The sequence below is a fragment of the Ambystoma mexicanum genome, chromosome 1q (assembly GCF_040938575.1).
Source record: "Ambystoma mexicanum isolate Mex_15411 chromosome 1q, UKY_AmexF1_1, whole genome shotgun sequence".
Taxonomy (NCBI): domain Eukaryota; kingdom Metazoa; phylum Chordata; class Amphibia; order Caudata; family Ambystomatidae; genus Ambystoma; species Ambystoma mexicanum.
In genome coordinates this window covers 1,477,677,090-1,477,686,723 of record NC_090922.1, presented here as the reverse complement: position 1 = coordinate 1,477,686,723, position 9,634 = coordinate 1,477,677,090, and positions in this window count along the sequence as shown.

The following is a 9,634-nucleotide window of genomic DNA, read 5'->3' as shown; positions in this document are numbered from 1 at the left end:
CATGGCCACAGGTTCACATGAACCGGAAACCATGAGGCAGCTAGACTCAAATAGGCCTAGCATGATTGAGCTGGCAGGTCAGTGTCCCTCAGAGACTGATGGGCGGGCGTCCCTGTTCAGATTGAAAAATGTCATGGCTGATGGATCTGACCAGGAAAGCTCCTATGAGGAGAAAACCAGTGAGCTAGACCTGCAGAAACATCACCTTTAAAAGAACCACTTAATTCGCTTTGCAGAGAAAAAGGAGTCTGAACTGAGGCCTCAAAAGAGTATTTTAAAAACCTCCACCCAATCAAGGAAGTGGGGAGGGTCCACCAACCCTGGAAGCATGGAGGAGTCAGAAGACTATTCTCCTGTGCGAAAGAGGGATTCCAAGGGGAGTGATCCAGAGAGCCCAAGGCACAACAGGGGAGATGAGACTAGGCCCCATCATTCTGGGAGAAACTGACAAGCTCAGAGAATTAGGGAGCACCTAGAGGATAACGAGGGGACCTGAAATATCATCAACTCTGACTCTGAGGGCGAATGGACTCATGTGCAGTGGCAAAAGAAGGCTAACAAGCAAAAGAGAGCTCTGGTGAAAGACCCCATTAAACAGATTAAAGCTGTTAGGTGTTTCATGACCTTGTACCACATAAATGCTAAATATTCTGTCTGGGAGCATCTGGAGCTATATGAACAGATGATGACATCTTTTGACATTACAAATAACAAGAATTCCATAGAATTTGCAAAATGGGCGTTCTCTCCAGAGTACTCCAGCTTCTTTGCTGGGCTGGAAGACCAGAACCATTCAAAGTGGTCCACCTACAAGGTAGCCATCTTGAAGCACTTCTCCACACACAGAAACCCCCAGGAGGCCCGGAAGGCGGCCTACAATCTGCAGTGTGGAGAGGATCAGGCCCAAAGGAGCTAAATCGGGCATTTGTGTAAACTACTTGGCGGATGTGCACGAATAGTAGGGTATTCATAAATACCTATTTTCATGTACTCCCAAAATACATCATGACACAGTTGGTAAGAGATTTTCATGATGACAGGACCCTGGACTGGGTAATAGAGCAAGCTACCCGGATCTATGAGGTCCAAAACCCTGTAGAAAACAGAAATCCAACCAAAAACTTGAAACCAACCAACACCCCCGCTGCTGCCCAGGTGGTGGAGGTGAAGATTGCCCCCATTTTGGACCTAGAAATGGCAGTGCCTAAAGATACACCTTCCCAAAACCAACCAAATCAGAGGCAGAGAAGACCCTCTGACCAATCACAAACAGGCAGTAGTCACGTAGCATACCCCACAAATGTGCCCCCTAACTCTGCCAATTATATCAGCAATAGGTACAAGAGCAACAGATGTGTGGACTCCCCCGGCACATGGGGGGGATCCAATCAGGTGAGTATGGCCCAAGGAAACTTCCCGCCTAACTTCCCTCAGGAGAGCAGTAATCTCCCAAATTCTTACCCTCAAAACCCCAATATGCAGGACAACCCTCTGTTATGCTTGAACTAAAATGGCGCTGGTGCGCAGTGCATTCTGGTAGCGCTCGGAGCCATGATGGATATTTACTTCATGCCGCAGTGAAAAGCTGCACGCATTTTGCTGAGAGTTAGATTCACCGTGCTGAAGAAAACATGCTTTCCAAACCTGGTATGCAGTCAAGGACATTTCTGCTGGGAAAGCTAACTTTGTTATGTCTTGTTATGAGCTATGGGACTGTTTTTCGTGGTGCTTGTTATTAGAGGAGGGAGGCACTCTGCTCCTTGAGGGTACTGTCGGTTGACCCAGCTGGCAACCAACGGCTGCTCATCAATGCGCAAGTGCGTTGCCAGAAGGTTCGAGAAATCACCACCCCTTTTCGGAGTGTGCATATATGCGGAACCCTGTGGGTGGTCAGGTGGGACTTCAGCCGGAGGGGGACGCTTTCGTCCGGCATTCATGTGAGCTGTTGTGCTCTCGGCCTGGCTGTTATCAGGGTCTTCCAGCCGCTTCTGGCGAGATAAGGAATCCAGTTACGCTCACGGTGATGTATTTCCTTTTGAATTCTTTGCTTCGTCTGTGACCTATGTCTATGTTTCTTATGTGATTTATTTCTATGTTATCACTGGTTGCTTCTAAGCTTTGAATAAATAGCTGTATAAGTGCTCATTATTCTCTAAGAGTGTGTGGTTGCAAGTTATTGCGTCTTTCTGCGTTCAAAGTATTGGCTCTGTGATTGCATCGGTGAATTATGATTTTCCGTGCACTCTGGGAGAGCAATACACCCTCCTTACTCTCCCTGCTTTCAGGAGTCCTGACCGCCATATCCGGGAGACGGGAGGCCATGGATGGAGGGCTACCAAGGGAACCGCCAGTACCCAGGTTACTCTGGGAGAAGGGATAGTTACCCTTCCTGAGAGCCACCTAGAGTTGATTTAGGACCTCAGTACCAGCCGGAGCAGGTGTCCCAACTAGAGTGCCTGGTCCAGAACCTTACTCAAGATCTGAGTCGCATGTTGAGGGCTCATTAGGACCTTCTGATGAACATGGTGGTTCAGTATAACTCAAACCAAGGGTCTGCACCCCCTGAACAATGACGGGGAGAGAACCTCAACAATCCACCGGTTCCAGAGGAGGAGGCACCAGAGGATGGGGGATGTAAAGCCCTAGAGGAAGCTTCCTTCCTCACCAATGAAAAACCCCTAGACATTCCAGGACCGGATCCTAAGTCTCCTGCCCCTGAAAATCTGCAACCCAGGGAACAGAGGGTGGGTAGGAAAAACAAAGAGATGAAAAAGACCCATTTTGTGGACAAAGTCAGTGTCATCCAGTTTGAAGGGGAAGAAGCATTGGAGGATTCTGGGAAGAAATTCTTCCCCTTTAAGGATGGGGGAATTACTTCCAAAGAAAAATGGGGTCCCAAAAGACCCCCACCCAGACTGGGTAGGTGTGGGAACTGATTCAGAATCGCTCATCCCTGAACCCCAGAATTGTCATCCAGAGAACATAACGATAACTGAGGGATCCTCCCCACGAACCAACTCTGGTGACTGCCTCCAAGAAAGGGGGGACAGCACAGAATCAGAGGAAAAAGGGGATTCCCAAATCCCTCAAATCAATCTGAGTGACTGTCCCCAGGAAAAGGGGGACAGTACAGAATCAAGAGAGCATGGGGAGACGAAACTACCAGATATCAGAAAGCCAAATTTAATTTCCAGATTCCCAAACTCTGACACAGAAAGCTGCCCAAGATCCGACAGTGTCGGAGTCCACAGTAAAAAAGTTCACTGCCCAGCTGGCCCAAAATGCCCATTTCCTTGGTGGTTGCCCCTTGGAGGAGAAAGAAGGTAAGTTCTATGCTGTTAAGGATTCCAATTGGGCGTTACACACAGGACCAGGACACTTGGCCTTAGTCTGGAATGTGGTGCTCCATAGGAATGCTTTTTCATTAATTTCAAATTGAGCTGCTACCCGACCCATCTCACACCCCCTTTTACAAATACCCCGGGTCACAATGGACCATGAACCAGGACGTTTGGTGAAAATACAATGGGCCTCATTACGAGTCAGGCGGTAACCGAGGAGGTAAAACCGCCTGGTTACTGCCGGACTCGTATTACCATTCTGCCTCCGTGACTCCCAGAAATACCAGGGCATTACGACCCTGGTGTCCCGGGAATTCCGGAGGCGGAATTCGGTAAATCCCCATTCCCATTGAGTCCCACAGGACTCAATGGGAATGGGGAAGTGGAAACACCAGCACCATCTCGTGATGGTGCTGGTGTTTCCACATCCGCCTGCAGGCGGGCGGTGTTAAACCCGCCAGGTCAGACCTGGAGGGAGCATTACCTCCTGCCTGCAGGAGTCGGGATCGGGCGGTCCAGAATTAACAGTGGTGGCGGGTTTACCGCCACTGTTATTTCCGGAACCGCCCGACCTATAATGAGGCCCAATATTTATAAAAATCACACACATTTTAATATTGGACAGCAATCACCAATGGGGTGATAATGACAATGAAAATGAAAGCAATGCACTTGGTTAAGCTTCTAGTAGAACATATCTAAAGCACAATTGAATAGGAGCACTTTTTGAATTAGGATAGATAGCAGCCACGTTAAGGTTTCCTCCTGCAATATTTCCTCAACCAACAAATAATAGAATTCTGAGTGGATAGAAAGAATCAGCAGGTAGTCAGGGATAAGAGGCAGCAAACAGACACCTTTGCTCACAAAATAAGAGGCCTAAGATGACACGCGGATTTTGATAAATTATTAATTATATGTGTGTTTAAATAATGATATACATATGTTTCATCACAAAGCCCAGTGCAGCTGGATTCACACGTGGAAAAGTTGCATTTACACTTTTTCAGTTTTAAATGTTAAAAACGTTTTTTACACATGCGTTTTTTTGGCAGGGGAAGGGATGCACAGCACAGTGATAATGTAGAGCTGAAATGAGAGATATAGCTGGTGAATTGAGAGAGAATGGGAAAGTAGAATGAAGTTTGTTTTTAGGAAAATAAAGCAGTTAAAAATTAGAAAATCGGTTTTGAAAGAAAGGCAAATTTTACTTAAACTAATTTATTTAGACTATATTGTTAAAGGGGGACACAGTAAGATGCAAGGTTGATTCATGACGTCAACCTTGTCACCCCAGCGTACAACCTTATGTGGAAATTAGTTTGATTACTCAAAATATGACTAAGATGTTACTTGAGAAGATGAATGAAAGAATTGCGCTAACACTAGAAAACAAGAACAGGGTGCACAGAGAATTAGAACAGTCTATACAAGTTATCAGGGTATGGATAGGGTTGCTTAAAATGTGGAACAAAGACACAAGTCAAGATGGGGTAGACTATGTATCATGGGATGTGCGATACTCACAGTCCACTTTTGAATCTGGGATTTTGGACAGTCAACCGGTTCTGGTCACAAAATATTCTGGTCACCGGATAGCAGAGCCTCCTGGCAAAAGACAGCTGGGCAAAGGTCAGGTCGCCGGATAATCAGGACAGCTGGATGGCGGGGTTGCAGCGTTCAGCAGTTAGTGGGCAAGAAGCCGGTCTGGTTTCAGGATGCTTCCCAAAAGAATACCATAGTTTCTCCCTTTGGATATTGGGATGTTTAGTGGGGTTTCAGGATTGAGGCCTTGCTGGGATGGTCAGCAATGCATTGGCCTTGCTGGTATCTGGAGTCTGGAAATGTTTTGGCTTTTCAGTGGGATCTGGAGCCTGGCAAGATGAATGTGGAGGATCAGGAACGCAGGTGCAGGAAATTCAGGAAAGAGTTTGTGTCCAGAGTTTTTTCAACCACCCTTTTTATAGAGCATGGTGACATCATTGAATTAACTGGCAGGGCAGGCTTAGCTAAGCGTGCCTATAAACAACTGGATTGGTCAGGGGTAATGGTTGACGCCTTGCTCTCAACTGGTTGAGAACCCGCCACAGATACTTTAACTAAAATCCAGTTTTGACATAAATGACACATTTGTATGGTTGGGGCATCTTAACAAATTACATAAATAGGTTACATATTTTCTGCAGAACATGCCAGTCCAACTCTACAATTTGTAAGACATTGTTTTGCCCTTCTAATAATTTGTTGTCATTTTTAATGTGAAATATTTGGCCTAAAATTCTATAACTTTATGCATGTGTGTGGATTATCATTAGGCATGTCAGCATTGAAATTCGCAAGCAGCATGTATACTTTTCGTAGAATACCCAATTCTCTGCTATTTCTGTTCTCATAGTGGCAGTGAAGGCTACAACATCTCAAATTAAAACCCACAAAATTACATTAAAACTGTGAACTTTTTACATTCCTGAACATTTCTGTTGCAAAAATAACCATATTTAAAGTTTCTTAATAATGTAGTCTTTTGAAACAAATGCATCCTTTGTCCTTCCATGGGCCATTTTTTATTCTCTTCAGCTACCATCAACTATCACTTCAGCCCATTTTGGAGGGGGGTTTCCTAGTTTCATTGAAGGTTTATGACTTCACAGGTTGATGTCCCAGAAGTTCCCTCTTTTTAAGTTCTAGCCTAATTTAGCTTTATCTATCCTTGAATTGGAGAAGGATAATGCGCTTGTCTTCTTCTCAACGCCAGGATCCAGGACTCATCTTCCTTTTCTATTTCAGGGATAGAGAAAGCTAAACTAGGCTATAACTTAAATAGAGGATTCATAAACAGGATTCCAAGACTGAACTTTAGTGAAAACAACCTCACATAACCAAACTAGAAGGGTGTAGATTACAACATAAGATTTTTCTCTCCTGATGAACCATAGCATAACCTATGGGGAAACACGTGTTGAGAGATGAAAATATAAGGGAGATGAAAGTATAATGTGTATGAAAATAATACGAACCAATTTTTGCTTTGGAAGAATATGAGATTGTATGGAAAATAATACAAATCATTTGAACAGAACAGGAATAAATTAAACCTGAATACAGAAATTAAGCTTCAAAGTGGGTTTTTTCTTTTCTGAAGTTACTGTGAGCACACCACTGGTACCAAACCGGTATTAAGCCTTTGTTTGCATGCACCTGTCTAGCAGTGCAACGTGATACACAACAAGAATGTAGCACTCAACAGTACATGTAGGTGTCTCATGGTGCCCATGTACCGGGGGGTACCCTGTGCGGGATGTGTACTGTAACACAGACATGTGCCACAAATGTCCACCACAGGGGCTACTCCCAGAATGAAGGCCATTTTACATAAGTCTGTACATCATATGACATGCTTTACCTAGGGCTGTCATACAAGTGCCAATAAACAAATGATATGGGGGATGCATGACTGATATAACACAGGATGCACAGTGACAGCCACTCACCTGATGTGTCCTCATAATTCACCAGGCCTCCCACACCTTGCACCTGCTCAAGGAGGATGAATTGGCTTGTGGGATCTTCATGTGGTGTCAGCTGCTCCTTCTCTGCTTGACCCCCTCCAGTTGCCAGTGCAGAGGCCAGATTGACACTCAGTTTGTGCTTCATTCGACAGGTGAGATACTTCCAGCGCTTCTGAACCTGTTCAGCAGTGCACATCTCAAACCGTAAGGAATTGATCTGGTCCGTGACACGCTGCCAATGCACCATATATTGTGGGGGTGTATGTGTGCATACAGACACATGTCACAATGGTGATCGGTCATGTAGTCAATTAGGATCTAGAGCTCCTCATCAGTGAAGTTCTTCTTCCTCTGCGGGCCAGTGTCCTGTGCTATGTTTTGGAGTTGAGACTGTTCATGCTGTGCAGGGCATCCCTTCCTGCCACGAGTGCCATGGGTGTTGGTGCTGTTCCTGTCTGGCTGGAACCACGTTGGCATCCACCTGGGTCTGGACCCTGCCATTTCCTCCTGGGGCTGGGCAAGATGTCTCCACACCACGTCCCAACCCCCTTGCATGGGCCAGCTCTCTCCACACCACATCCCTGACCCCCTAGGGCTGATGCAGATGTTTCATCAACACATCCCCAACCCTGACCCCATCTGCCCCGTTTCCCTTTTGGGGCCTCTCCACTCATGTCACAGGTGTAAGGGATGAATGGAAGGCACACCAAGGTATTGTCCTGGGCAATATGAGTAAGGAAACAGTCTACGTTATGTGCGACATAGATGTGTGTTCCAGCAAGGCTCTTATGTACCACTAAATGACAAAAAAAAGGTACACGACACGCAGTGGCACCCCCAAACACAAATATTTGCGTACGCGATACCCGGAAAGATTCTGTTAAGTTAAAAAAGTAGTATGCAATACACAGAGGCACCCGAGATACAAAAAGTGCATACGCGACACACCGTAAGCCTAAATAAGTTCACAAAAACATGCGCATATGCGCAGAGGCAAACCACCCCCAAAGAAAAATGGGTACACATTCCCTGAAGGGAAGGATTTTGTAGCACAACAAAATACGTCTGCGAAACGTGTCAGGATCATAACCTTCACGCGCACAACTAGTGATGCGTGTCGTGTAACTTACATCGCTCCGCCAGTGCCGTGAGCCACGTAGGCATGAAGCGTAGGTGTGCTGTGTCACTGCACACAGGACACAACCTCCGTGTTAAGGGGCTTTACTCTGCTATCAGCTGCCGTGGATGCAAGACACGCACCACTGTTCCTCCTGCCTACCTTCTGCTGAATTTGCCTACTCTGGCCCTGCTTTTCCTTAGTAAATCCTACAGTGCTGCTGTCTGCTTGAGAGTGAGTGCCTGCCTCCAACCAGCATTGTCTTGGTGTACCAGCTGCCCCACTTTTGCCTGGACTCTGTGTTGGGCCTGTGACCACATCCACTGTACTTGCCGGGACATCCACCTCTGCCAACACCACAGTACCTACCTAGGACCTAGGGAGCCCATACCTGCCTCAGGTGTGGCATGTTTGCCCCATCCACATCATCTGTGGAGGGCATAACCCCCACGTTGAGGCAGAGGGCAGTCAACTTTACCAACACCAAAGTTGGCATCCTTGTGGATCAGGTCCTGGGTGCGCATGATGCCCTCTTCAACCCAGCTATGCAGCTGGGCATCGATGCAAGGATTGAGGATCTGGGACGACATCAGGCTGCCATCTCCATGGAGGGGTTGGCAGTTTGCCCCAGGAGCATGGTCTGTAAACATTGGGACGACCTCAAGACCCATAGCCATCTCAATGTGGTGGCAGCCCCTGACACGGAACCCACCGTGGAGGTGTACCATGCTGGCTGCCACCGGTTCACCTGGATACAACTGCAGATACTTGAGAGGTTCTATCCAGATCTCCACTCCCGGTTATCAGCCTGGAGAAGTCGTCTGGATGCCGCTGGTGAGTACGTGGGACAATGTTCTACGGTGTAGGTGTGGCATGCATGTTTGCAGATGCCACATATTGTTTGTGGCTTGTGTATGTTGTGAGACGCAGCTGATTGCTGACTCATCCCAATCCAATCCATTTGTGGCGTCAGACATTGTATACTGGCATTTGGGTGAGGATTGGCAGATTTTGTGCTGGTTGTTGTTGGGCATGAGCATTCTGTGAGCATGGAGCAAGTACTTGGACATGACAGATGTGGACATGCTATGTTGTGGGCATGTGAGTGGCGTGCATAATGTCCGAGTCCATGTGTGGCACACCAGACAGTGCATCCATGCAACACATCTCATGATTGTGACACATGTGCATTGATGCCTGCGTGTGTGGAGTATATGGATTGACACCTCCGGGACTGGGATGTCACGTATCATTCAACTGGATTTCTAACACAGGTGTACATGCAATATTTGTATGGTTGGCCAACTGACATGTGCAATTTGTCTACAGATATAGGTGACGGTACATGTTTCTTGCTTGCAGGTCATGCTGTCGCATGTGGACATTGGTAACTGTGTTTGTGTGGGCAGGTGCCCTGGTGCTGTCCCCATGACCATGGCTGCATGTCGTTCTCGTGTTGGTTGGGCATTGGTATGGTGCTGTTGCCTGTTTTGGGTGATGTGTTGTTGGGCACTGTACAGTGTGATGTGTTCATATGTGCATGGGTCATGACTGTGACTGAGCCTTCACACTACACTCATGCAATATTTGCAATGCAGTTTGCCAGGGCACATACATATGTGTGCATTGTGTGTGTGTCAGTTCATGGTGAAACATGATGCATGATT